The 27,977-nt window shown below is 47.1% G+C and overlaps 1 protein-coding gene across 4 annotated transcripts in view; it reads left to right on the top strand.

The window, feature by feature from the left end:
• UBL7 (ubiquitin like 7) overlaps window positions 1–27,977 on the top strand; it is a 934,199-nt gene that overhangs the window by 195,394 nt on the left and 710,828 nt on the right. The gene's annotated exons all lie outside the window — the stretch shown is intronic.

Genomic DNA, 27,977 nt, shown 5'->3' on the forward strand with positions numbered 1-27,977 from the left:
GAGCTGAAGGAGCCCAGACCACCCTCTAGAGCCTCGGTTCCTTGACCTGCCAGGTCGGAGTCCATGGCTTTGTCCACCCGCAGTCTCTCTGAAGTCGACATGGATAAAATGATGCCTTTCACACAAATTCAGATGGGAGTCTTGCCAGCTTCCCTCTCCCTCTGGAGGGATGAGCTCGCTTCCCTTCTTTACACCTATAGCTCCTTCTTGGATCCGACACCTGGTTTTGGAGTACATGGATCCAAGAGTGCCCCTAGTCAGGGGGTTGACACCGGCAGATGCCTGGAGCGTGTTGGATCTGACTAGTTCGGATCGGAGTGGCTCTCTGAGCCGGAGCTTGGGTGTCAGATCCGAGGGAGTGAAGCTGTTTCCATCTGCTCTGACCTTGTCTGGTCATGCCCCCCCCCCCTCGGAGCGCTGTCTATTTTGGGCCCGGCTCCAATTCTCACTTCGGAACTGGGGAGAGCAGTTCCCTTAATGGTGTCCCAGGAAGCTCACTTTCCCTCGGCGTTCGTTGTGGAAAGGGTTCTCTCCAATGGATCGAGGCCCCTAACTATATCTTTGGACTCTGCCCCGACTCTTTCTGCTTTGTGTGTGAATCCCATCATTTTACCACAGGGACAGCCCATGCTCGAGGAGCCCCAGGCAGTTCCCCCTGAGGTACAAGTGGTTTACGAGTTCCCTCTGAAAAACCCCACTGGAGAGGTTCCTTGCAAGCATTACGTGCAAGAGGAGGCACTTGGAATCCTCCCCGGAGTCCCTCACCGAGGGCATGGATTTGGATGATGGGGAAGGTTCCCCCAGGTCACCTCCTGAGGATAGGCATCATGGAAATCTTGCGCAAGCGGGGAGGTTCGTCCACCCCAAAACCTTTGTCGGACAAATCCGTGTTCCTGGAGGCTTTCGGCATGGGCCCATCTACTTCTTGGGTGTCCCCTCCTGCGAATCCTTTAACAGACTTGGTCACCTTGCAGGCTTGGAAGGAGCCGGACACTGTGGAACCAATTCCTAAATGCCCGGACAAAATATTGAGCCCCCCTACAGACAGACCTCTTGGAATAAATGGTCCCCTGTAGATGCTATGGTGATAGCAGTCACCACCAAAAAGGAACTAGCCCAGGAGAGTTCCTCTGTCCATCCTCCTGACAGTGAGTCTAGTATGATGGACCACCTAGGGAAGCAGGTTTATGCGTCGGCGACCTTTTCTATCAGGGCGCTGAACTATCTGGCCCATGTTACTAGATTACAGTGCGACCTGGTTAAGGAACTGGCTGAGTCTCCCCCAAAGTCCATGTCACAGGAGGACAGGGCTACGTTCTCTGTGACAATGGCTACCTTGACAGCGGTTGCAAACACGTCTGTGTGACTCCTCTTACACGTGAATGAAACAGTGGCTAGGGTGGCTGGGTCTGATGTGTCCATGAGGTGTAACTCCTGGCTCAAATTGTCAGTTTATGGAACCCTTCAATGCATCTTTTGCGAATGCCCCCTGTATGACGGCTCTTCCCTCTTTGGTAAGACTGTCAGAGACATCTTGGTCCAGAGTGAGAAAGATGGGAAGACACTGTCTGCTGTCGGAATCCGCTTCTCGAACCCTCAAAGATCCTTTTCCTGGAATCAGCAATGGCAAAAGAAGATGTGGTTCTGGAAGTCTCAGTATTCCCGGGACACTCAGGGCTCTTCCTCCCCTAGAGGCAGAGGGGGACAGGATAGACCTCGGCCAAGAGGCAGAGGGGGTCTGACAAATTTTGGGTCTCGAGAACTGTTCTCGGACAGGCCCTTGCAGCAACCTTGAGGGGTTGCCCAACTGCTCTGCTCTGGAGGCACTCAGGGGGTCACCTGTCGTTGCACCTGGCAGCATGGGAGTCCATGTCATCAGACTGTTGGGTGCTTCAGATAATTTCCAGTGGCTATTCAATCCCATTTGTGGTTCCTCCTTCACCTTACAAACACCTCCCAAATGTACCACCCATGCAAAGGGAGGCAGCAGTGCTAGAAGTTTCCAGGCTGCTAGAGAAACGAGCCATCGAACCCGTCCTTCCAGATCAGTCCGGATCGGGCATCTACTCCAGTTTCTTTTTGGTGCCAAAAAAGACGGGGAACTTAAGGCCCATTCTGGACCTGTCTACTCTGAACCTGTCAGTTGCCAAAGAGAAGTTTAGGATGGTCACTTTACAGTCCATCATGCCGTACCTGCAAGAGAGCGACTGGATGTGCGTGTTCGACCTCCAGAACGATTACTATCACATAAAGATGCACAGAAGCTCCAGGAAGTTTCTCTACTTCTGGCTAGGAGCCAATCATCAGTTTCAAGCCATACCCTTTGGTCTCACCACAGCCCCCAGGGTGTTCACCAAAGTGATGGCAGTAGTAGCGGCTCACCTGAGGCTTCAGGGGAATTCAGGTCTATCCTTAGCTGGACAATTGGCTCCTTACTGCCACCACTAAATGTTTACTTTGTCGGACCAGAGATTATTTCCTAAAGCTTGCATACTATCTAGGGATTACAATTAACACAGCCAAATCTCTTCTTAATCCTGTCCAGGTGATCGAATACATGGGCACGGCTAGACACGTTACAGACAAAAGTTTTCCTGAACTCGGAGGGAGTTCGAAACTTAAGGATGCATGTCACCTTCATTTACAGATCTCGCCTTCCATCAGCAGAGTCGGTCTTAAGGGCCCTAGGTTCTGTGGCAGCAACGGTAACACTCCTACCATGTGCTCGGTTGCATATGCAAATACTACAGTGGACTCTAGCGGTGCAATGGTCTTTGTTGGATCTTCTGTTGTTGCACGCAGTACACCTCAGCCGAGTCTGCAGGTCATCCCCACTTTGGTGGATGCAGTCTTCAAAAATCTTGGAGGAACAACCTTTTGTTCCAGCTCCTGCCCAGGCCTCAGTGACCACGGGCACCTCCCAGCTAGGGTGGAGGGCATTGTTCGATAAGGACAGTCCAAGGCATGTGGTCCCCAATCCGAGACCAATTTGCATATAAACATTCTGGAGATGAGGGCAGTCCTTTTAGCGTTGCAGGCCCTTCATGTCTTTCTACCTCTGGGAACCATTGCAATCCAGTCAGACAGCATGTCTGTGGTCTGGTATATCAACAAACAGGGAGGGACCAAATCTTACCCCCTTTGTCGCTAGGTCACGAGAGTTTGGGAATGGGCGCTCTCCACCGGTCGTTTTCTGGTAGCAATGCATATTCCGGGATGGTCCAACATTCTAGCGGACAAACTAAGCTGGACTATTCTGATGCTTTACGAGTGGTCTCTGAAGCCTTCAGTAGCAGAGCAGATCTTTCTAGAGTGGGGTTGGCCTTGCTGCGATCTCTTCGCATCTCCTTCCAATGCAAAGTGCAGCAAGAGCATCACTCTGAAACCCTTGCCAGGGGAGTCCCCCAGAGACCCTCTAGTCCATGCTAGTCCATGCTTGGCCTCCCAGTCTTCTTTATGCTTATCCTCCTGTGTACCCCTTATTACAAAGTTTCCAAAAAAAGCTTGTCGACTGGGGAGCAAAGTGATCCTCATTGCCCCGTTTTAGCCTCGACAGGTATGATTTCCCTTCCTTTGGTCTCATCTTCTAGCTCCGCCTTGGATCTTGGATCCCATTCAGTATCTCATTTCACACCCCCCGAGGGTCCTTCATCCGAATCTGAACAGACTGAGGTTTACAGCTTGGCTGCTCCAGTTCCCTTAATTGCTAGTACTCCTGGATTGTTGTCTTCGGTCAGGTCTATTCTGGTGGCAGCTCATAAGTCATCTGTCAGAAAGATTTATCGCAGCAAATGGTAACATTTTTCCTTTTGGGCTTCTCAAAGGAGTTTAGATCCATTCACGGCTCCCGTTTCAGCTATTCTTGATTTTTTTAGCAAATATTTTTCAACAAGGAGCTAGCTCATCTACGGTCAAGGTTCAACTAGCCTCCATTTCTCATTTTCACATGGGTGAGAATTCTGCTTCTTTAGCCTCTTCCAGATTGTGCAAAGCTTTTATTGAAGGTACCTTTCTTTTACGTCCTCCGGTCAAAGATCCCATTCCACCGTGGGACCTTACTGTGGTACTTCAAGCGTTGGTTGCTCCTCCATTTGAACCTGCAGCAACCACAGATCTTAAATTTTTGTCTTGGAAGACAGCATTTCTAGTGGCTATCACCTCTGCTAGGAGAGTTTCAGAACTGCAAGCATTGTCTGTCAAGGTTCCATACATGATTTTCCACAAGGACAAGGTTTCTCTTCGCACCAATCCTTCTTTCTCACAAAAGTAGCATCGGAGGTTAATATCAATGAAACTATCAATTTGCCTGTTTTCTTTCCAAATTTTACAAACAAAATGTAGTACATGTTGCATTTGTTGGATGCTCATAGACAGTTGCAGTTCTGTTTACACAGGACCAAAACCTTTCGTAAGTCTGAGCAGTTGTGTGTGTCCTTTTCTAAACCTTTTTTGGGTAAACCTATCTCTAAGGTCACCATTGTTAGGTGGATCTCCTTATGTATCCTTCAGATCTTCAAGGATAAAGGTTTGTCTCCTCTGGGTCAGGTTAAAGTTCACTCGACTAGGTCCATGGCTACTTCTGCGGCCTTTTGGTCAAGAGCATCATTAGACAACATTTGTTCTGCAGTTACTTGATCCTCATCTCATGTCTTTATTTCTCACTATAAATTGGATTTGATTTCTCAGAGGAGAGCATCATTTGGTTCCGTGGTTCTCCAGAATATCTTTCCATGAGGGCCACCCAGGTATTTAGTAGCTGGGGACCCTGTCCCAAAGGTTGAAGATCAAATGAAGTAAACTACTTCAGGTAAAGATGTTATGTACTCACCATAACATTCCATCTGAGTAGCTCTACTTCATTTGTCTTCAACCATCCCTCCCTCCTTCCCCCTGGTCTTAGTATATGGACAGCATTATTGCTGGTTTTAGGTGTGTAAGGTATTTTTGGGATCGGGTTGTTCAGTGTAAGGTGCAGCAAACTCAATGTGAGTGTTGGAAGGTAGTGGTGGTGCTCTGAGCAGATGCTTGTGAAGTTGCCGGCTCGGATCTGATATGGATCTGGTATCCCACAGGTTGAAGACAAATGAAGTAGTACTAGTCAGATGGAAGGTTATGGTGAGTACATAACTTCTTTCTTTCTGTCATCCTCTGAGTTATTGCTAGATTTGTTAGGGACATTGTCAGTGAGAGAGAAGACTGTCTACTTAAGTGTTTTATTTTACCTTTAATTCATTTATCTTCAGATATTTTTGTAGAAAAAGATGTACTCTCTTCTTTGAGAAGCGCTACAGAGTATTTATCCACCTTCAGGGACAGTATGGGAAGGGGTACCTATGGTTAGGCCAAAGAGCCTTCAGGGGAGCACATTATTTGGGTCAGAAGAATTCAAGAATTACCAGAGTGTGTGTGTCTGTGTGTGTCTGTGTGTGTCTGTGTGTGTCTGTGTGTGTCTGTGTGTGTCTGTGTGTGTCTGTGTGTGTCTGTGTGTGTCTGTGTGTGTCTGTGTGTGTGTGTACGTATATGTGCACATATTTGTTTGAGCCATTGGTGAGGAGAGTTCTTCCAAATAACTTTTATAGTACCTTTGCACATCTTTTACAGGGTGATGCACCCCACCCCCATCCTCTTATATCCCTTCTTAGCATTCTTGTGACCCTATCAGTGTAGGCAGGATATTTCATTTTGGAACATTAAGGACAAACTTTCCTTGGGTCATCAGTTGAAAGAGTTTTAACAATCTTACATGTGTATATACAGTTGTTTTTGTATCTTTCGGCTTTTCCCGGTTAGGGGTCGCCACAGCGGAACTCTGGTCTGCTAATGATTGGCAGTAGATTTTTACGTACCGAGTTGCCAGCCCTGACGTACAACCTTCAACGAAGGTACGCCCATTATACAGTATGTCTACAAAATCCCCCTTGTCAAAAAATTAATACACTGTCAAGTCTGTTGACAAGAGTGCAAGAGAACTGAAGAGTAGATGACGTCTGATTTCAAATTGCTGTGGCAGTGTACAAAATTCTTGTTCCAAAGAGAAGAGAGGATGTAACATGGAGACTCGTTTGTGGAGTTGTCATCAAAAACACACGAAAGTTTAAAAGGTTCATGATGATACTTCATTTGGCTCTTCTGCACTGAATTTGGATGGTAGTTCTGGATGTAGATTCTTTTTTTTTTTTTTTTTTTTTTTTTTTTTTTACATGTTCTTGTCTTTCAAACTCGGGAGATTTCCTAAATTTGAATTGAGGAAATAACACTGTATTTAATCTTGTCACTGCTTTTCCTGTGTTTGCCACTTGTTTATTGTTTCCACAGTAACAAAGATAAATGTGCATAGTTCTGTCTGAATGACTGCTTATTCAAATTTACAGACCAGCCAACAATTGAAGGTCTCAGTTTGATTCTGTTTCTAGAATCACCATAGTTTGAAATTTTCAAAAATCACAACTGGTCTCATCGTGGAGAAAGACATTTTGATGAGCAGTTATAGATATTTTTCAATAGGAAGTCTTTCCAACTTGGTAAGAGGTGCAGGTTGTGGTATGCCTTTTTTTCACTGAAAGTCTTTCTGACATTATTGTGCTACAATGTAAGCCATAATCCTGATGACTCAGCCTACCAGACCGAGGATCCAGCAAGTGATTTGTGTAAATTGTGGAATCAGATGATAGACTTGTTGAGTTAGGAACTTCCACTGATTTTGGCTTTACTGACGTATCTAAAAAATAGATAGGCACAATTGTCCAACTTAGGTCTGTATCACAGTTGTGTTGAACTCTGTCTGGGGTGCACAAATTGAGTGACTGACATTCCAGAGAGTTTTCTTTGTTACACGCTAATGGCATGTTGTTCATTTATTTATGTATTTAAAGTTGAGGTCCAGGTAGATGACATGGTCCTAGAACCATTTTCTGTCATGACATGAACTATTTTGGCAAAATACAGATTGGCATAAATGAATGCAGTCTTAACAAGTAGTGAAAATCGGGTCTATATCAGTTCATCGAAACGTCTGAAGTTCGAACACCATATGTTCGAACTTCAAACCACGAACTGCACAAACATCGAAGTCTTAGAACAGCGATTTTTTTTTTCCAGGGAAAAAATTTGATGTTCCAAGAAACACACACACAACACAAGTATACCAAAAAAACATCAATGCACACACACACACTTGAAATCCTACATCTAACCCTACACTAAACTGTACATACACTACTACCTATCTACTTACCTTAACCTAAACCGTAACCATAAGGTCCGTCAGTATCGCACACTCACCTGACCATCGCCCTAACCCTAAAGTCTTTCACTGTCTCACACACTTCACCCGCGCCCTAATCCAACTCACCTAACCCATGCCCTAACCCTAATATCCACACAATCGCACACTTACCTGAACCCAACCCATAACTTCTCACAACAGTCCTGATAATCGCAAAGCCACAGAAACGGGCCACCAAATTCTTTCCTTGGGAAAAAATTCCGTGTTCCACGACTTTGCGATTTACCAGTGTTCGAACTTTACAGTTCAAACATCTGGTATTCAATATTCAGCTGTTTCGATGGACTGATATAGACCTGTGAAAATCAGTAATAGTACTACATCTCACAGTGCAGAATAATGACATTGTGAGTAAATGAATATGGAAATAAAAGGAAAGAAACAATTTTAAATTAAGCAATTTTGTTACATATTACATTCAGTCTATAAACTTTATCAAATAGCCAGCCATTGGCTATCATAATTTTTTGAGTTACTATGCAGGTAGCCAGAATCACAGAACTGGGTACGCTTGTAAGTTTCTTTAGTTCCTGTAGTATTGAGGGTGTTCAGTAAAAACATATATCTCCTTAAGTTCTCCAAGTAAATATAGACATCTTAGCAGCTGCAGTGTATAGGTAAAGAAAGAATTATAAGGGCAGTTGCCTTTAGAGGCTGGCCATACAGATATTTGGCCTAGCGCTGTCTTAAGATTTTTATTTGGGCAGTAAAATGGTGGAGTTTCTTAGATTAACAGTTCATATGGATTGTGAATGGTAGCTGTATCCTCACATCTTCCAGGAATCAACTTCTGTTTTAAGGCAGTTGAACAGGGAACTGTTTTTGTCTTCCAGACAGTGTTTAAATGTAAAGGTGAATGAATGTGTTTGTGGACTCTCTGAATCATTCCTCCAGTCCTGTTCATTCAAGAGGCATGTTTGGTTCAGATCTTATGGGAGAGGGCATTCTAGAGTTTGACCTCCTCCTATCTGAGTGAGCACTTTTCCCCATTTTTGCTTTGTGAAGCAGGACCTAGAGTTATTAGTGTTGGAAGCATCCTCCTTAATGTGGCAGGTTTATTTGTAAACCTTATCTATTCACCGGATTCCACACTTAACCAATAAAAAATAAAGAAAGAACAACTGACAGTATTCTCTTCCCGGTTATTGGGTGTGGTTGTCAGGATCTTGGGTCCCTGGTAGTATGATGAGCACTTCTGGTACAAGGTAAGTAAGCTAACCAAGGCTTCTGTGACATCTGGCTCCCTTTCAGGACCTGGCTGTTGCTGTAAACTTTTTGATAAATCATTAGCTATACTGGCAGAGGTGTTCAGAGGTAGTTGACGTTCCCGGAAAACATTCCGTCAATGTAGCATACTCTGCCAAGTGGAAGACGTTCTGTGGTTGAACATAGAGATATCCTCTGCCTTCCCTGTTTGTTAATGCGCAGGTACTCCTTGGAGCATCAGTCCCTTAATCTGTGTCTTATCTTTCACAAGGCAGGGCTCCTTTGTCCCTTGCACATAGCTTATGTTTTGAGCCAAAAGTAGTTTCAGAATGGTCTTCAAGTATTCCTCTCCCTGTTTTCTTTGTATGGGCAGAAAATGGGATGGAAAGCATCCTTCACACTTTTGGCATGCACTACAAGCTCTGCTTGTATTTGAATCAAGTGGGTTGTTTTGGAATGACAAAACAGTTGTTCCTCTTTCTTCAGGGAATGAAGGGTTATTTATCATTGGCAAAAAAACCTTTCCAAGTAGATTGCCATTTGTGTTAACTTTTGGCAGAAAGGCTTGGACTGCCCTTTGAGAAATGGTGCTGTTCAAGTGGATTGCCATTTGTATTAACATTTGGCACAAGGGCTTGGACTGTCCTTTGAGAAATGGTGCTGTCCAAGGCTGCTCCATCACGTGCATAGTTTTTGTTTTAGAAATATCTTTGTTGCAGCCAGTTTTGCAGCAGTTACTTAACAGCTGTCTGACACATTCACCAAGCTTTATTGCTTGAAGGATGACCTCAGTAGTCTGGCCTGTTTTATTATTTTGATTATTCAGGATTCCGTACTCAGTGGCTTTCCTTCTAGGTTAACCTCTTTGGTGTGGAGCTGACTGCTATAACATGTGCTCTGAAGTAGTTAACTTAATTTGATCATCAATCTGTGGGATGTCTGATCCGGACCGGACCCAAGACAGCGGTTTCACTAGTATCTGATCCGAGCTCCAAGCTCCTTCCCTTATCATAACACCCCTCCATCTCCTTCATTCCCACAGATCTTGTTTGCCACGGCTTTGCCAAGTAGCATGGTCTAGAGCTCCAGGCATGGTGGGTACTTTTCTACTGTTTTTTGTGGGTGTTCTGAGTTGTTGTTAGTGTAGGTAGGCTTCCTATTGTCCCTTGCCGTCCCTTCCCTCGTTTTACATTACGTTCCTTTCAAAAAAAAAAAGTTGTTTCTCGTATAGGTAGTTTAGGCCTTGTCTCCCTTCCCCCTCCTTCTGAGTGAGTGTGTGTGTGAGTGTTGGGGTTGGGTAGTTTAGTTTAAACCTGGTTAGTTTAAACTTTTTGGTACCTCATACCTCTGTTTTGGATATGGCAGATCAGCAGGCCAAGATGATCTTTAGGAAATGCACAGTGTGTGGCCATAAGTTGTCCCCAGTAGATGGTCACACTCTGTGTCTTGTGTGTCTGGGGGCAACTCATCTGTCTTCTGACTGAGCTATTTGTGTGGGGTTCAACCCCAGGGCCCTAAAGGCTTGTAGGGCAAAATTGATCCTTAAGGGACTTCTCTCTGCTACGGAGGCGGCTGCCTCTTCTTGCTGTGACCGCACCTTCTACTTCGGCCACTGTCTCCTCTCCTTCCTAGGTCAAAACTGAACCTTCTGGACAAGGGCCTGTGGTTAGGCACTCAAAAGAGAGAGGAGCAAGGACATAGCTAGAGACACTTGCAGGAATCCGGTGGGTCCTCCCCCTAAACAGCATTTTCTAAGCCAGCTTTTCCTTGGTTCTGATCGCTGAGATTCTCACTGGAGATGGAGGTGCTTAAACCTCTTTCCAGGGCCTCCGTACACTGACCCTCCCGGCCAACTTCAGTGGCCTTGTCGCGGTCCACCCGAAGTCTGAAGCAGACATGGACAAAATGATGCGAAGGTTTATTCACACCTAGATTTAGATGGGGGTCTTACCAGCCCCCCTCTCCCTCTGGGGGGGGGGGACCTCGCGTCCCTTCTTTGCACCGATATCTTCTTCTCTGGTCTGACCCCCGTACCGGAGTTCTTGGAACCGAGAGGTCTTGTAGTCAGGGGGCCAGTGCCGATGGTACCATGTCCCTCGACGCCAGCCATTACCTTGAGCACATCAGATCCGACTGGGTCGGACCCGAGTGACTTTCGGAGCCAAAGTCTGAGCATCGGATCTGAGGGGTTGGGCCTTTCTTCTTTGGTGCCAACGCTGTCGGGTCAAGGCCTACCCCTCGGTATCTCGGCTCCATCTGGCTTGGCTCCGATCTCCATGCCGGATCCGGAGAGAGCAGTTCCCTTGCCAGTTTCTCAGGGGGCTTGCTCTCCCTTGGCTTTTGATGTGGTGGAGAGGGTTCTGTCCAGGGGATCGAGGCTCCTGACTATTTCATCAGATTCCGCCCCAACTCCCTCACTTCTGGGTGCATCTTCTGCCATTTTGCTCATGCAGGGATAGCCTGTGCTCGAAGTGCCCCAGACTGTTTCCCTTCGAGGAACCACAAGTAGTTTGTGAGACCTCTCTGGAGAGTTCCACCGAAGAGATCCCTCGCAAACGAATGTGCAAAAGGAGGCACTTGGACTCCTCTCCAGGGTCCCTCATTTAGGTTACTGACTTGCAGGAAGGGGAAGGTTCCCCCAGATCATCCCCCAACAGTGTCTCCTTTGGAGTCATCATGGAAATCTTGCACCAGCGGGGGGGGTTGGTCCTCCCCCAAACCTTCCTCGAATGAGTTGGTGTTCCTGGAGGCCTTCGACACAGGCCCGTCTACCTCCTGGGTGTTCCCCTCTGCGGATCCCTTGGTAGACCTCATTAACACCAGGGCATGCAAGGAGCCGGACACCATGGAGCTAATCCCTAGGCTCCCTAATAAGATCTTGAGCCCTCCAGTAGACAGATCGAGTTGGAACAAGGGGTCCCCCTATGGATGCCATGGTGGTAGTGGCTGCCACGAAGAAAGAACTAGCCCAGGAAAGTTCTACTGTCCAACCCCCGACCGAGAGTCCAGGATGATGGATCATCTGGGAAAGTGGACATATGCTTCAGCCACCTTTTCTATAAGAATGCTGAATTATGTGGCCTACGTTACTAGACTACAGCAAGACCTTGTCAAGCAGTTCACTGAGTCATCCCCAGAGTCCATATCTCCGGAGGGTAAATGCACATTCTCTGCAAGAGTGGCCACTCTCAAAGCAGTTACAAATATGTCCATGCACCTCCTCTCACATGCCACTGAAGGAACAACAAGGGCTGCCGGGTCTGGCATTGCCATGAGGCGACACGCCTGGCATAGGCTTTGTAAATTCATGCAACCCTTTGAGGCATCTTTTGTAAATGCCCCTTATGATGATTCTTCCTTGTTTGGGAAGACTGTTAGTGAGACGTTAGTCCAGAGTGAGAAGGACAGGAAGACACTGTCTGCAGTCAGAATCTGCTTCTCTAACCCCCAAAGATCCTTCTCCAGGTGTCTGTGGGGGCAAACGTAGATGTGGCTCTGGAAGTCTTAGTATTCCTGGAACACTCATGACTCACCTTCCCCTAGAGGCAGAGGAGGTCAAGACAGACTCTGGCCCAGGGGCAGAGGAGATCCGAGAATTTTTGAGTCTCGAGAACCGTTCCTGGACAGGCCCGTGCAACAGCCTTGAGGGGTTGCCCGACTGCTCTGCAGGCAGTCGGGGGTCACCTTTCGATGCACCTGATGGCATGGGAGTCTGTGTCATCAGACCGTTGGGTGCTTCAAATAATATCCAGAAGGTATACAATCCTCTTTCTAACTCCTCCCATTCCACCAAAACACCTCATGGACATTCCACCCGCACAAAGGGAGGCAGCAGCTCTAGAAACAAGAAAGCTGCTAAGGAAACGAGTCATCTAGCCCATCCCCCTTAGATCAATCCGAATCAGGCATCTATTCCAGGTTCTTTTTGGTGCCAAAAAAATACGGGGGCCCTACGGCCCATTCTGGACCTTTCCACTTTAAACCTGCCAGTTGCCAAAGAGATGTTCCGGATGGTCACTCTATAATCCATCCTGCCTTACCTGCAGGAGAACGACTGGATGCCCTCAGTAGATCTCCAGGATGCACACTATCACATCAAAATGTACACAGTCCAGGAGGTTCCTCCGCTTTCGGCTAGGGGCCAATCACTATCAATTCTGAGCCCTACCCTTCGGTCTCACCACAGCCCCCAGTGTGTTCACCAAGGTTATGGCAGTAGTAGCGGCTCACCTGAGGCTTCAGAGGATACAGGTCTACCCGTACCTAGACAATTGGCTCCTCACTGCTCCTGTTTCCTGAAATTGTCAGACTTACTAGGCATCACAAACAACATAGTCAAGTCTTCTGTAGACCCTGTTCAGGTCTTAGACTGTATAGGTGCTAGAATCGATACTTTTCAAACCAAGGTTTTTCTAACTCCAGAAAGAGTCCGAAACTTATGACTTTATGTATCTGTGATCCTTCAGTTTTATCTTCCTCCAGCTGAGGCGGTTTTAAGAGCCTTAGGTTCCATGGCAGCCACCATTACTCTTCTTCACTGTGCTCGTCTTCATATGCAAGTTCGGCAGTGGATGCTAGCAGTTCAATGGTCCCTTTTAGATCGGTCTTTGACACATCCTATTCACATAAGCAATGCATGCATGAAGTCCCTCCTATGGTGGATATGCTCCCCGGAGCTAGTAGAGGGACATATATTTATTGCAGCCCCTCCTCAAGCCACGGTGACCGTGGACACCTCCCAAGTAGGGTGGAGGGGCATTGCTCGGGCAGGACAGTCCAAGGCACGTGGTCCCTAAATGTGACCAAACTGCATATCAGTGTTCTAGAGATGAGGGTGGTCTTATTAGCGTTGCAGGCCCTTCATGCCTTTCTTCCTCTGTGAACGATTGCAGTTCAGACAGACAATACGTCAGTGGCCTGGTACGTCAACAAGCAAGGAGGAACCAGGTCTTGCCCCCTTTGTCGCGAGGCCATGAGAGTGTGGGAATAGGTGATCTCCACCAGCCGTTTTCTGGTAGCAATGCACATTCCAGGTCGATCCAACATACTGGCGGACAAACTGAGCAGGACTATTCTAATGTTTTTTGAGTGGTCTCTGAATCCTTCTGTAGCGGAGCAGATTTTCCTCGAGTGGGGTCGACCTTGCTGCGATCTCTTCACATCTCCTTCCAACGCAAAGTGCAGAGAGTTCTTCGCTCTGATCACCCCACAGGGGGAATCCCCCAGGGACATTCTGGTCCATGCTTGGCCTCCTGGTCTTCTTTATGCTTATCCCCCATTACCTCTCATGACAAAATCTCTACAGAAGGCTGGCCGGTTGGGGAGTAGAATCATCCTCATTGTCCCATTCTGGCCTCATCTAATCTGGTTTCCGCGTCTTTGGTCTCATCTGGTAGTTCCTCCTTGGATCTTGGATCCAATACTGGATCTCATTTCGTACACCTTGAGGGGCCTTCATCCAGACCTGAGCAATCTGAACCTCACGGCTTGGCTACTCCAGTTTCCTTGATTGCTAGGACTCCCAGTCTGTCTTCCCTGGTCAAGACTATTCTGGTGGCAGCTCATAAATCGTCCACCAGAAAAATTTACCGTAGCAAATGGAAGTGGTTTTCTATCTGGGCTTCTTAGAGGGATTTGGACCCTTTCACAGCACCTAATCCAGCGGTCCTTGAATTCTTGGCATACATTTTTCAGCAAAGTGCCAGCTCATCTACAGAGAAAGTTCAACTGGTGGACATTTCCAATTTCCATGTAGGTGGGAACATGGCTTCCTTAGCTTCCTCCAGACTTTGCAAAACCTTTATTAAAGGTACCTTTCTTTTAAGACCCCCAGTTAAGGATCCTACCCCTCCTTGGGACCTTATCCTAGTTTTGCAAGCTTTGGTTGCTTCGTTCTTTGAGCCTGCAGCTTCTGTGGACTTCAAATTTTTATCCTGGAAGATAGCTTTTTTAGTGGCTATTACCTCTGCTGGGAGTGTCAGAACTCCAAGCATTATCTGTAAAACCTCCAGATATGATTTTTCATAAAGACAGTGATGTTATGTGATCCTATCTCGCCTACATTCTGACTGATGGGTTCGGAGCCGATCCTCGGCTCCGACTCGGCACGCTTATGCCAAAGAGCGAAGTCTCTTATTGGCTGAGCTTACTATATCCCAGGATACACCACTACCAGTCCCCCAGATCTCGTTTGCCGCTAACAAGCAAAGACGTGGTCTCGAGCTGGCTGAGCTAAGTAGTGCTTTTTTCACTTACTTTCCTGTCAGGAATTTCCTAAATCTTCAACAAAAAGCTGTTTTAACAGCTATCTCGTGTTTTTGTGTTTGAGTGAGCATTTTCTGTGAAGTTTTGTGTAGTGAATGCGTTTTCTCTGACTAGAGGTCCCCTTTGAGTTTAAGGGCCTTCCCCTGTCAGTCCGTTGTTGTTCAAGTCCCTTTTTATTTAGGGGCTTTTGGACCCCTTTGGTTATTTTTGTCTATTTGTGACAGCCTTTGTTTCAAAAAAAAAAAAAAAAAAAAAGAAAAGAAATTTTTCTGTGATTGTTAGTGTGTTTGGTTTTTGGCTAGTTACACTAAGTTGCTTGCCATAATGTCTCAGGCTCCTAGGCCTTCAGGATTTAAAAAGTGCACTAAGTGCAGTTTCAAGATGTCAATAACAGATGACCATTCTCTCTGTGTGTACTGTTTGGGCGCCAAACATTTGCAGGAGTCCTGTAGCGTGTGCCACGCGTTTTCCTCGAGGGTCCTCCAAGAGAGGAAAAATAAACTTATTTTAAAAGGCCTTATTAAACCCTCATTTGAAGAGGCTTTAGCTTCCTCTCCTTCTCCTGCAAAGAAGAAAAGGGCGTCGGCTCCGACCAGCCCGTCGGAACCGACCGCCAAAAGACATAGGCAGGCTTCTCCTTCGGCTCCACGGACTTCGGAGCCGAGGGCGGAACGGTCTGCCTCGATGCCTCCAGCCTCGACTCCTCTGGGTTCGGAGCCGACGGCTGGGGCCTCGAGAGGCGGATCATCTTCATCGGCTCCACTGATCTTGGAGCCGATGAAGGTTGTCCGCTCAGACACTTCCTCCTCGGCGCCGAAGCCCTCTTCGGCACCGATGGAAATTGGTTTGGACACTCCTTCGGCACCGATAATTGTCGAGTCGATTCGGAGCCGATCCCCTAGTCCCTTGGAGCCGTTGGAGAGGCCTACTCGGACCCATTCGGTCTCTTCCAGGTCATCAAGGATGTCAGATTCGGACATAGACAGGGTACTCCAAAGACTTTTCCAGTCCCCAATCTTTCAGAAATTTGTTTCGGCTCCGACCCAATTGGCTTCGGAGCCGATAGCCCATTCCATTGCCATTCCTCCTCCGACCGCTTCGGCTCCGTCGGAGCAGGTGCTGATGGAGCCAGTGGAGATCCTAGGGTTGGCTCTGACCCTTACTCCAACCCCGGCCTTCGGGTCCGAGTTTAGCACACGGACTTCTTCGGCCGGACCGGGGTGACGTTTGGGACCAATGCTGTCGGTTCCAAGCCTCCCTCTCGGTGCTTCGGCCGTGGGACTTCCGTCTGCTATCATGGCTCCGGAGACTGGACCCTCCCAGGATTCTGGGGGTCCGGCCTTCAGAGCTATGAGGAGTGCCTTGGCCAAGTCTTCTTCGGCCATCTCTACGGCTTTACCGGCACCTTCCCTGGGCATGGAGACTGGGTCTTTGGCAGTTCCCCTGTCTCTAGGCAGCGGAGCCCCGGGGCCTGAGGTTACCCCACTGGGGTTCCCTCCTCCTGAGGGTCTTCGGAGTTGTCTTGGAGGAGCCCCCAAGGAAGAGATCGTGCAAGAGGAAGCACGTGGACTCCCCCGATGAGTCTCTTACATCGGACACTGATCTTGATGATGCTGAGGGGTCCCCAAAGTCGTCCTCTGATGATGTCTCATTTGCAGACATTCTAGAGATCCTCAAGCAACGAGGCGGCTGGAATTCCAAACCCCCTCCGCTGATGAGTCGGTGTTCCTCAAGGCCTTCGGGGCTCAGCCCTCCGCCTCCTGGGTGTCTCCGCCCTTCGAGGAGCTCCTGGATTTGGTTTGTCGGAGGGCGTGGGAACATCCAGATACTGTGGAACCAGTGCCTTCTCGCCCTAACAAATTTTTGTCTGCCCCACCCGAGAAGGAGTTCTTAACGAAAGGCGTGGCTGTAGATGCCATGGTGGTGGCATCTGCTACCCAGCAGGGCGTGGCAGAGGCTTCAGCGTTCGTCCATCCTCCTAATAAGGAGTCTAGGAGCATGGACGATGCAGGAAGCGCCCCTGACTTCAGCGGCCTTTACTCTGAGGTCCCTGCATTATTTGGCACATTTCACCAGACTACAGAGGGATCTGGTCAAGGAGCTCTCAGACTCCCTCTCAGGTAACCTACCTGAGCAGCTAGCCCAGTCGGTTAGCTCTCAGTTGGCTATCCTTACCTCGATTTCTAACTCGTCCATGAGGCTCATTTCATATGCGGCCGAAGGGCGGCAAGCGGCAGGCACAGGCGTGGCTCTATGGAGACCAGCCTGGCTCCGTTTAATGTCATTTCGGAGGCCTTCAAGTCTTCCTTTGCCGACGCTCCCTTTGATGGGTCCTCTTTGTTTGGACCCAAGGTAAAAGACACTCTTACCTGCTGTGAGCAGGAGGGAAAGACTTTATCTGCCGTAGGAGCATGATATTCCACTCCCTTTCGGCCTTATCCCAAGGCTAAAAGAGGAGGGAAGATGTGGTTCTGCAAATCACAGAAATTCTTTCCTCAACAGCAGGAAGATTCCCCTTCCAGAGGCAGAGGGCGGGAAATTTTTCTGGGAGACGCCGTCCAGAGGCGGCAGAGGCCCCCGCAACACTGGAGACCGCGAGTCCTTTCGTGGCTCTTCAGCCTCCCACACTCCATGAGGGATTGCCCGGCTGTGCTGCTCCGGAGCCAGTCGGGTGCCGTTTTGCCAAGCACCTAAAAGCCTGGGAGTCTATTACTCAGGACAGATGGGTGCTTCGGATTATTGCCGGAGGTTACACCATTCCCTTTACATGCTCACCCCCACTGTCCAAAAAAATCCCGGACCCACCACCCAGTCAAAGGGAAATTGCAGCTGTAGAAGCCTCAAAGCTGCTAGAAAAAGGAGTCATCCAACCGGTCCCCACAGACCAGATCGGCTCCGGAAATTACTCAAGGTTCTTTTTAGTGCCAAAAAAGACAGGGGACCTGAGACCCATTTTGGATCTCAGCAAACTAAACCAGTCCGTCATGAAGTCCAAATTCCGAATGGTCACTTTACAATCCATTCTCCCATTGTTGGAGAAAGATGTTTGGATGTGCTCCATAGATCTCAAGGACGCCTATTATCACATACCGATACATCAGGCGTCCAGGAGGTATCTGCACTTCAGCCTGGGAGACAGTCATTTCCAATTTTGTGCACTGCCCTTTGGTCTCACCACAGCCCCCAGGGTGTTCACCAAGTGTTTGGCAGTAGTGACGGCTCACCTGAGGAGTCTCTGATTCCAAGTGTTTCCCTATCTGGACGACTGGCTCCTGACTGCCACCACCAGGCATCTACTACTAGAGAACCTACAAGCCACCATCTCCCTGGGTGTTTCCCTGGGAATTACATTCAACTGGTCAAAGTCTGTCTTGCTGCCTTCTCAGCGCATAAGATTCATAGGAGCAGAGATAGACTCAAAATTAATGCGGATCTTCCTTCCTACCGAAAGGATACAAACATTACAAAATCAGGTCCGAGCCCTGCTTCTAAGATCCAAAGCCCCAGCCAGGATGGTCCTGCAACTTTTAGGTTCAATGTCTGCCACGGTTCTCCTAGTTCCTCTGGCAAGGTTGCACATGAGGATTCTCCAGTGGCTATTATCGACACAATGGTCTTTTCAAGATCTCCCCCTCAATCATCACATACTGATTACAGAAACGTGCAAACGGGACCTCCGCTGGTGGCTTCTGCCATCCAATCTGAATCAGGGAATACCCTTTGTTATACCCCCTCCGGTGGCCACCTTGACTACGGATGCCTCCCAGACGGGTGGGGGGGCATTGTCTGGGCAGGTCAGTTCAAGGTTCTTGGCTTCCCAACGAAACATCTCTCCATATCAATGTGTTGGAAATGAGGGCTGTACTTCTGTCCTTACAAGCCCTCCACAAGTTTCTCCCTCAAGGCATTATCGCCATCCACACAGACAACATGTCGGTAGTCTGGTATCTAAACAAACAAGGAGGGACCAGATCTTACCCCCTTTGCAGAGAGGCCATGAGGGTGTGGGAATGGGCAGTGGCTACCAAGCGCTTCCTGGTAGCGACCCACATTCCAGGCAAATCCAATGTATTGGCAGACAGACTGAGCAGGACTATTCTCTCTCCTCACGAGTGGTCCCTGAACGAAACAGTAGCAGCTCAGATTTTCAAAAGATTGGGGATTCCGTGCTGCGACCTGTTTGCAACACCGTGAAACACGAAGTGCAAAAGGTTCTTTTCCTTGACCCCGCGTCAAGGGGAGACAGCTACGGATGCTCTAGTCCAACCTTGGCCAACAGGACTGCTTTATGCTTTTCCTCCGATTCCACTCCTCCCCAAAGTCATCCAGAAAGCTTCCCAATTGGGGTCCACAATGATTCTAATTGCTCCGTACTGGCCTCGTCAGGTATGGTTCCCCTACCTACAGAAATATACTCTGGACGGTCCTTGGTTCTTGGACCTAATTCCGGACCTTCTGGTTCATCAGTCAGGACAACAGCACCAGTCCCTTCACACTTTGAAATTAACAGCTTGGCTCCTCCACTTCCGACTATAGTCAGAAATCACACCTTGGACCCGGAAGTTATTCACATTTTATCTTCAGCCCACAAACCCACCACTAAGAAGTTGTATCACAGTAAGTGGAAGAGGTTTGCTATCTGGGCTCAACTCAGAGGATTAGACCCTATTACTGCCCGATACCAGAGGTCTTGAAATTTTTAACATCCTTGTTTAATCAAGGATCTTCAGTCTCTACTATTAAAGTCCAACTAGCAGCTATCTCCAAATTTCACGATTCCACAGACCCACCGTTGATGAGCAGCAGATTATGTAAAACTTTCATGAAAGGTGCTGTGCTTTTAAGACCCCAGTTTTTCATCCTGCGCCTCCGTGGGATCTTGATTTGGTACTTCGTGCCTTAACATCTTCCCCTTTGAACCGGCTGCTACATGTGAGTTGAAATATCTGTCTTGGAAAACTGCCTTCTTAATTGCAATTACCTCTGCAAGAAGAGTTTCAGAACTTCAAGCCCTATCTATCAAACCACCGTACTTGATTTTTCACAAGGATAGAGTATCACTTAGACCTAATCTATCTTTTGTCCCAAAAGTTTGCTCTAATCTCTGTCTCCAACAATCTTTAGAGCTACCAGTTTTCTTTCCAAAATTTTCAAACAAAGCGGAATACACCTTCCATACATTGGATGTTCACAGGCAATTGCGCTTCTATCTAGATAGGACTCAGCAAATTCGGAAAACAGATCAATTGTTTGTGTCCTTTTCAGATAATAAACTGGGTAAATCCATCACTAAAGCTACTATTGCCAAATGGATCAGAGATTGCATAACTCAAGCTTATTCCTCTTCAAATAAGCAACTTACAACATCTGTCAAAGCTCACTCTACTAGAGCTATGGCTACCTCTATTGCATTCCATTCCAAGCTCGCTATTTCTGAAATTTGTGCTGCGGCTACTTGGTCCAACCCAAGCACACTTTCATTTCCCACTATAAATTGGATGTGGCATCTAAAGGGCGAGCATCATTTGGTTCCACGGTACTCAGGAGTGTTTTCCAGTGAGCCACCCAGGATTTAGGTGCTAGGGACGCTGTCCCATCAGTCAGAATGTAGGCGAGATAGGATCACATAACATCTTTTAGTTATGTACTCACCATAACTTCAGATGTTTGGGATCCATCTCGCCTACATTCCTAATACCCACCCTCCTTCCCCCTGCCTTGGAGATCAGAAGAGATTGAACGATTTGGGTTCTACTGTTTTTTATCTTGTATCATCTGTCAATGTTATATAAGCAGTGCATGCGTGTGTGCATGTATGCGAACAAACTAGATCTGGGGGACTGGTAGTGGTGCATCCTGGGATATAGTAAGCTCAGCCAATAAGAGACTTCGCTCTTTGGCATAAGCGTGCCGAGTCGGAGCCGAGGATCGGCTCCGAACCCATCAGTCAGAATGCAGGCGAGATGGATCCCAAACATCTGAAGTTATGGTGAGTACATAACTAAAAGTTTCACTTCGTACTAATTCTTCCTTTCTGCCTAAAGTGGCCTCGGAAACAAATATCAATCAGTCAATCAATTTACCTGTCGTCTTTCCAAATTTTCGGAACAGGGGTGAATGTAAATTGCATTTGTTAGATGTGCATAGACAGCAAAGTTTCTACTTGCACAGGACTAAAGCCCATCGCAAGTCTGACCAGTTTGTGTCCTTTGCTACACCCTTTCTAGACAAACTGGTTTCTAAAGTGACTATTTCCAGATGGATTTCCCTCTGCATCCTTCAGGTTTACAGAGATAAAAATAGGTCTCTTCTGGGTAGTATAAATGGCCCATTCTACCAGGTCCATGGCTACATTAGCTGCCTTTTGGTCTAGAGTGTCCTTGGACGATATTTGTTCGGTGGCTACTTGGTCCTCATATTATACTTTTATTTCCCATAATAAATTGGACATGGTTTCCAGAGGGAGAGCATCCTTTGGCTCCGCAGTGCTCTGAAATATCCTTCCATGAGGGCCACTCGGGGTTTTTTGGTAGCTGGGGACTGTGTCCCACAGGTTGATGATCAAATGAAGTTAACTACTTCAGATAAAGAAGTTATGTACTCACCATAATGTTCCATCTGAGTAGTTAGACTTCATTTGTCATCGACCGTCCCTCCCTCCTTCCCCCTGACCTTCTCTTGGTGCTTTCTGATTTGGCAGACAGGATAAGCGCCTTTGCGGCTCTCCTGATGTCCTTCAGGGATGCATCTGCAGTCATAACATATGGGTTGTCCTGCCTCAGGCAGCCCTTCGGTCGGCCAGATTCCAAAGTCTGGGTCTGGCCTCGGCTGATGTCGCACTTTCCCCGACATCAGAGCGTCTGGGGTATAAAAGCATCAGCCGACGCCATTTTCCTCAGTCTTTCTTGCCACGCGGTGCCCGAAGCAGAAGCAATTCGCAAGTGCCGGTCGGTCAGATCCTGTGATAAGAAGAAATTCAGCTACCGAAGACTTCGTAAAAGCGAAGTACCCCGTTGGGGACTCTTTCTTGCCTCAGCCGATGTCAGATAAAGTAAATAATTGTTTAACTTGTGGGAAACAAATACCTCATAAGGATTTCCACTCTTACTGCCTTCCTTGCTTAGGCCCAGACCACGACGTCTCAGCCTGTTCAGCCTGTGCTTCCTTCAACCGACGAACTCTTAGACGTTGGTCGGAGTTTGCAGAGGAATTCTTTGGGGCTAATTTTGCATATAAGATGCCGTCGGAGACTCCGACTTCGCATTTAGTGAAAAAACGGAAGGACAAGGACCGAAACTCGCGGCCCGCGGTTTTGGCTGAAACCACCGTAAGGCCTACCGCGAGTGTCTCGGTTTCGGCCGAAACCGAGTCCTCGGAGCTTCCTTTAACCGAATCCACTCAACCGACCACCGCGGCCCCGGAGGCACCGGCTGAGTCGGCTACTGAGCTACCTACCGAAACCAGTGTCCAGGAAATGTCCGACACCATACCTTTGGACAAATCTACTCCTGCACGTGGGGCAGCTAGACCCCCTGCTTCCATGTCCATTAAGGCTTTTTCCAGGGCTAAAGCTGCCAAACTAACTAAAGCTTTGCCTCCCAAAACTACCTCCCAGAGGCCTTCTTCTTCTAGTTCTCAGATCCTCAGCCTTGCAGAGGATCTTATTTCTTTAATTAGAGGTTCTCAGCCTCACCCGGACAGGGGCTCTCACCCACCACCAGACAAAAGGCCCAGGACTGAGCCCTCTGACCAACACTCTTCAGATGAATCCACGGACGGATCTGAGTTAACAGACCACCAGGAGGAGGCCTATTCGCCCTATGAGGATTCTGATGCTGAAGAATCTATTCCTTCGGCCTCCCCTCCTGAAGAGTTTTCTTTTGGTGAGACTCTACACTCCATGAGAGAGCATTTTCAATGGCAGGGTCAGGAATTCTCTGATTCTAGAAAGAGATTAAGGACCTTTTTGCATTTACCTCAACATAGGCCCTTAGCTATACCTCCTGTGTTGCATGTTATTGATGATGTGTACAATGATGTTAGTACAGCCCCTGATACTCTCCCCCTGGCACCTGCCAAACCTGATAGATACTACAGCGTCCCGGATTCTCATTTCCATCTGTATAAGGCCCATTCCGCAGACCCAGACACTATTTCTCAGGGCCCTAAAGGGGTTGCAGCTGCCACTGCCAAAAATCCTCTACCTTCTGAAAGGGAGTCTAGAGCTTTAGAGAGATGGGGAAAGAAGGTATATACTTCTGCAACTCTTTCTGTGAGGGCATTAAATTGTCAATTTCATATGATACAGTACCAAGAGTATTTGTTAGATGAACTAAATAAGAAACTTTCTTCTTCTGAACCCCTTGACAGTAAATCCCTTCAGGACCTGGTACATAACTCACAGCTGGTTAGTAATCATTTCTTAAAGTGTGGTTATGATGCACTGGAGGCTTCATGTAGGTCAGCTATGACTGGGGCAGTTATTCGTAGGCATGCCTGGCTGAAGGAACAATCCCTGCCAGACCATGTTAAAGCTAAACTCCTGGATGCTCCAATGGAAAAACAAAAATTATTTGGCTCCTCAGCCCAGGAGGTCTCGAAGAAGTTTGAAGAAAAGGCTAAATCTGTACAAACAGTTAAGGATTTTCTGCAAGTACAACCACCGAGATTCAGCAGAAACTGGCCTATTAAGAATTGGTCCTTTCCAGACTCGGACAGAGCCCAAAGAGGCAGGAACAGGCGTCCCAGAGGTAGAGGGCAAGCTAGGGGCTCCTACAGAGGCCGTCAGTGGCAGCCTACCAACCAGAGAGGTAGTGCAGCAACAACAACAACAACTACTACACCTGGACAGACACAATGACTTCACTTTGACTCCGCCTACCAGGGCTCAATTGGAAGCACCCTTAGGCGGAAAGCTTTCCTTATTCTCAAAAAACTGGCATTATATTACAAGGGACACATGGACACTGCAAATAATAGACAAAGGATACAGGTTCCACTTCCACACTTTGCCGAGAAGAAACGGAATGCCAAACCTGCCACCAAATCAGAGGGCAGAGGCTTTAAAGCAGATCAACAACTTACTTCAAATGAAAGCCATAGAAAAGGTACCTCTTTCAGAACAAGGTCAAGGATTCTACTCCAGATTATTCCTTGTTCCAAGAAAAGAAAATCAATGGAGGCCTATACTCGACCTGTCCGCACTAAATACTTTCCTCATTGTGCCAAAATTCAAGATGCTGACCCTACAGCAACTTCTTCCAATGCTGGGCAAGGAGTCTTGGCTGGTGACTCTAGATCTCAAGGAGGCATACCTGCATGTCCCTATTCGACCAAGTTGCAGAAGACACCTCAGATTTCTTGCAGGATCAGAGCATTATCAATTCTCAGCATTGCCCTTTGGCTTATCTACTGTGCCCAGAGTATTCACGAAATGCCTGGCATCAGTAATTGCACACTGCAGACTTCAGGGGATTCAAATCTACCCATATCTGGACGACTGCCTTATACAAGCGGACAACAAGGAAAATTTGATAAAGGACTTGGCATATGCCATCCACCTACTACAGGCCTTGGGATACACAGTCAACATCCAAAAATCAAGACTTGTTCCATCCCAAAGGATAACCTTTTTGGGTGCAGATCTAGACACAACCACCCAAATGGCCTTTCTCACAGAAGAAAAACAAAGACTACTTCCGGAATACTTCATGAATCTGACAAGACAAACTCAGCTAACTGCAGGGAAAATCCTGCAGGCCCTGGGTTACATGGCGTCCTGCATAATTCTGATTCCACAGGCCAGGCTGCATATGAGAAAATTACAATGGTACCTAAGGAGTGTATGGTCTCAGCACAGTCACAGTTTAGAAGATTTGATACCAATTATTCCTTGCCTTCAAAAGGAATTCCTGTGGTGGGCTCATGCCTGCCAGTCCAACAGAGGGTTGCCTTTCAACAAACCAAGAACAAAGCAAACCATCACCACGGACGCTTCGGACTGAGGATGGGGAGCACACATGGAGGGCAAATGTATCCAAGGCCTATGGTCTCAAGGACAGCTGCGCATGCACATAAACCAAAAGGAAATGCTGGCAGTGATGCACGCAATCGAGGCCTTCAAACCTTTCCTCCATCAAGGTCACCTGTTAATAAGGACAGACAACACCACAGTCATGTGGTACATAAACAAGCAGGGAGGCACACATTCCTACCCCCTATGCAGGCTGACTATGACTCTATGGGATCTGTGCCTGAAACTCAATATACAACTACAGTCCCAGTCCGTGCCAGGGAAAGAAAATGTACTGGCAGACAGCTTAAGCAGAACTACCATGGATGCACACGAATGGATGCTGCACCCAGATATCTTCCTACTCTTAACAAAAACATGGGGAAAGCCGGACATAGATCTGTTCGCTTCCCCCCACAGCCATCAACTGAAGACATTCTGCTCCAGGACGTATCACCCAAAGGCTTGGAGGGTGGACTCTCTCTCTTTCAGCTGGAAAGATCTAAAAGTATATGGCTTCCCACCTCTCCCATTAATGTCCAAGGTTTTACTGAAGATCAGGGCAGAACAGCCAAGAGTGATTCTGATAGCTCCAGACTGGCCAAGGCAGCACTGGTACCCACTACTGAGGAGCATGTTACAGGCGAAACCATGGACTCTCCCCCTATGGCCTCTTCTTCTAACGCAGAACAACTTCAAGATCATGCATCCCAACTTGAAAACATTGCAACTAACTGCCTGGAAAATTCCATAAATCCCCCTCACAATAACTTATCACAGAGGGTAAAGGACATTATTATGGAAGCTCGACGACCTTCCACAAGGAAGACATACACAGCTAAATGGAAAAGATTTCTCATTTGGAAAACAACAAAAGGCTTAGATGTGACAGTGGCGAGTATGACACATATTCTGGAATACTTAGCAGAATTGTTCCACAACGGCCTGTCCTATTCTTCCATAAAGATTCATGCCTCAGCAATTTCAGCAGAATACAATGTGGATCCACCTATCTTCTCGCACCCTCTCCTCAGGCAATTCCTGAGAGGGATCAAAAACATCAATCCTCCAAGAAAACCCCCTTTACCAACTTGGGATCTCAACTTTGTGCTGGAGAAACTAACACTTCCTCCCTTTGACCCAGCAGCATCGGCGGATCTACAGTTTCTGTCTTGGAAAACTGCATTCCTTCTGGCCATAACTTCAGCAAGAAGAGTATCTGAGTTACAAGCTTTAATGGCAGTACAGCCATTTCTTATCTTCCATCAGGACAGAGTTTCACTAAGAACCAATCCTACTTTTATGCCAAAGGTGGTATCTAGGGTATCCCTGAACCAAGCTATTCACTTGCCTACTTTCTTCTCAAATCCACAAAACAGAGGAGAAAAACTTCTACACACTCTGGATATACACAGACAACTATGCTACTATTTGGACAGAACTAAAAGTTTCAGAAAAACTGACCAACTCCTTGTAGCATATGCTGCTGGGGTACAAGGAAAAGCAATTTCCAAACAGACAATTTCAAAGTGGATAGGAAATTGCATTTGGTTTTGTTACTCCTTCCATGGAAAGACAGTTCCTGCAAACATCAGGCCTCATTCAACAAGGGCCACAGCCACCACTACAGCCTTCCTGAGAGGGGTGGCTACCAAGGACATTTTAGAAGCTGCTACATGGAGCTCCGTGCATTCATTTGCCAAGCATTACAATTTACCTTTATACTCCAGATCCAGAGCAGGTTTTGCTACAGCAGTCCTGCAGGGGATCTTAACTACACCATCCTTTTCTTAGTACCTTCTCCCCCAGATTGGCTATGGTATTCTACCCATATGTTATGACTGCAGATGCATCCTTGAAGGACATAGTACAGTTTTGTACCTACCATAAATGTAGATGTCCGATAGGTATGCATCTGCAGTCAGGGTTACCCACCCTCCTTCCCCTCTGTGGTATTCCTAGGGTACTTACCCCTCCATTAGCTAGCTGGGGGATCTATTATGGTGTATTTGTTTGTGTGTATATATATATATATATATATATATGTATATATATATATGTATATATATATTTTTGGAAAATGTTTGGAATTTTACTGCATTCCTCCAAATTTGGCCTTCCTAGAGGGCACCTGGCATCTGTGGCAAGAAACACTGAGGAAAATGGCGTCGGCTGATGCTTTTATACCCCAGACGCTCTGACGTCGGGGAAAGTGCGACATCAGCCGAGGCCAGACCCAGACTTTGGAATCCGTCATCAAGGGCTGCCTGAGGCAGGACAACCCATATGTTATGACTGCAGATGCATACCTATCGGACATCTACATTTATGGTAGGTACAAAACTACTTTCTTCTTTGTTTGTTAAGGTTTTTGGATCGGGTTCATGTTAGGGGTGTAGCAAACTCAATCTGAGGGAAGGAAGGAGATGGGTGGGTGTCATGGGTAAGGGGAGGAGCTTGGAACTCTGATCAGATGCTGGTGAAACTGCCGTCTCAGATCCGGTCCGGATCCGATATCCCACAGGTTAATGACAAATGAAGTCTAACTACTCAAATGGAACGTTATGGTGAGTACATAGCTTCTTTTTAGTGTGTAAAATGCTGGTGACTTGCCCTGACAAAGGTGAATATCTGTTCTGGGACTACTGACACATTGATACTAGCTGAATGTTGGTAAAGGGGAGGATGAAAATATCGATTTTCGAAAATAAACAGGGAAGGTGAACTGTATTTGTGTTTTCCTCCACATGTGTAATGTCCCAAAGAGTCATTAGAGATGGCTGAGACATCAAATCCAGCAGTAATGGCAAGTATGAATGACAACTTCTTTATACATTTAATGTATTTTAATAAACTAAGTGGTAGACACTCAGAAGACTATAATAAATCAAATGGCAAAAGGTTTGAAGGAATGGAGGAGGCACTCAGCCACAGAGTATCCATATTGGAGCTGCAGAAAAAGGCAGTGGTAACGCACTGAGACGAGTTGAAATGGATGCCCTACAAGGAGGAGGCACAAGAGAAATTAGTGGCGCTACAGAATAGAAGTTGGAGAGAAAATTCTAAAATTTTCAAATATACTCTCAGAAAAAGTAAAAAGAAACTGCCTAGATTTCATAAGGTTCCTGGTAAGTGAATGGACAGGTTTCCAGAAATCAGAAATGCTGCTGAAAAGTCACACAGGATATCTGCACCCAGCAGCAGTTGAAG

This window comes from Protopterus annectens, chromosome 7.part0 (assembly GCF_019279795.1).
Source record: "Protopterus annectens isolate FY-2018-M chromosome 7.part0, PAN1.0, whole genome shotgun sequence".
Lineage (NCBI taxonomy): Eukaryota > Metazoa > Chordata > Ceratodontiformes > Protopteridae > Protopterus > Protopterus annectens.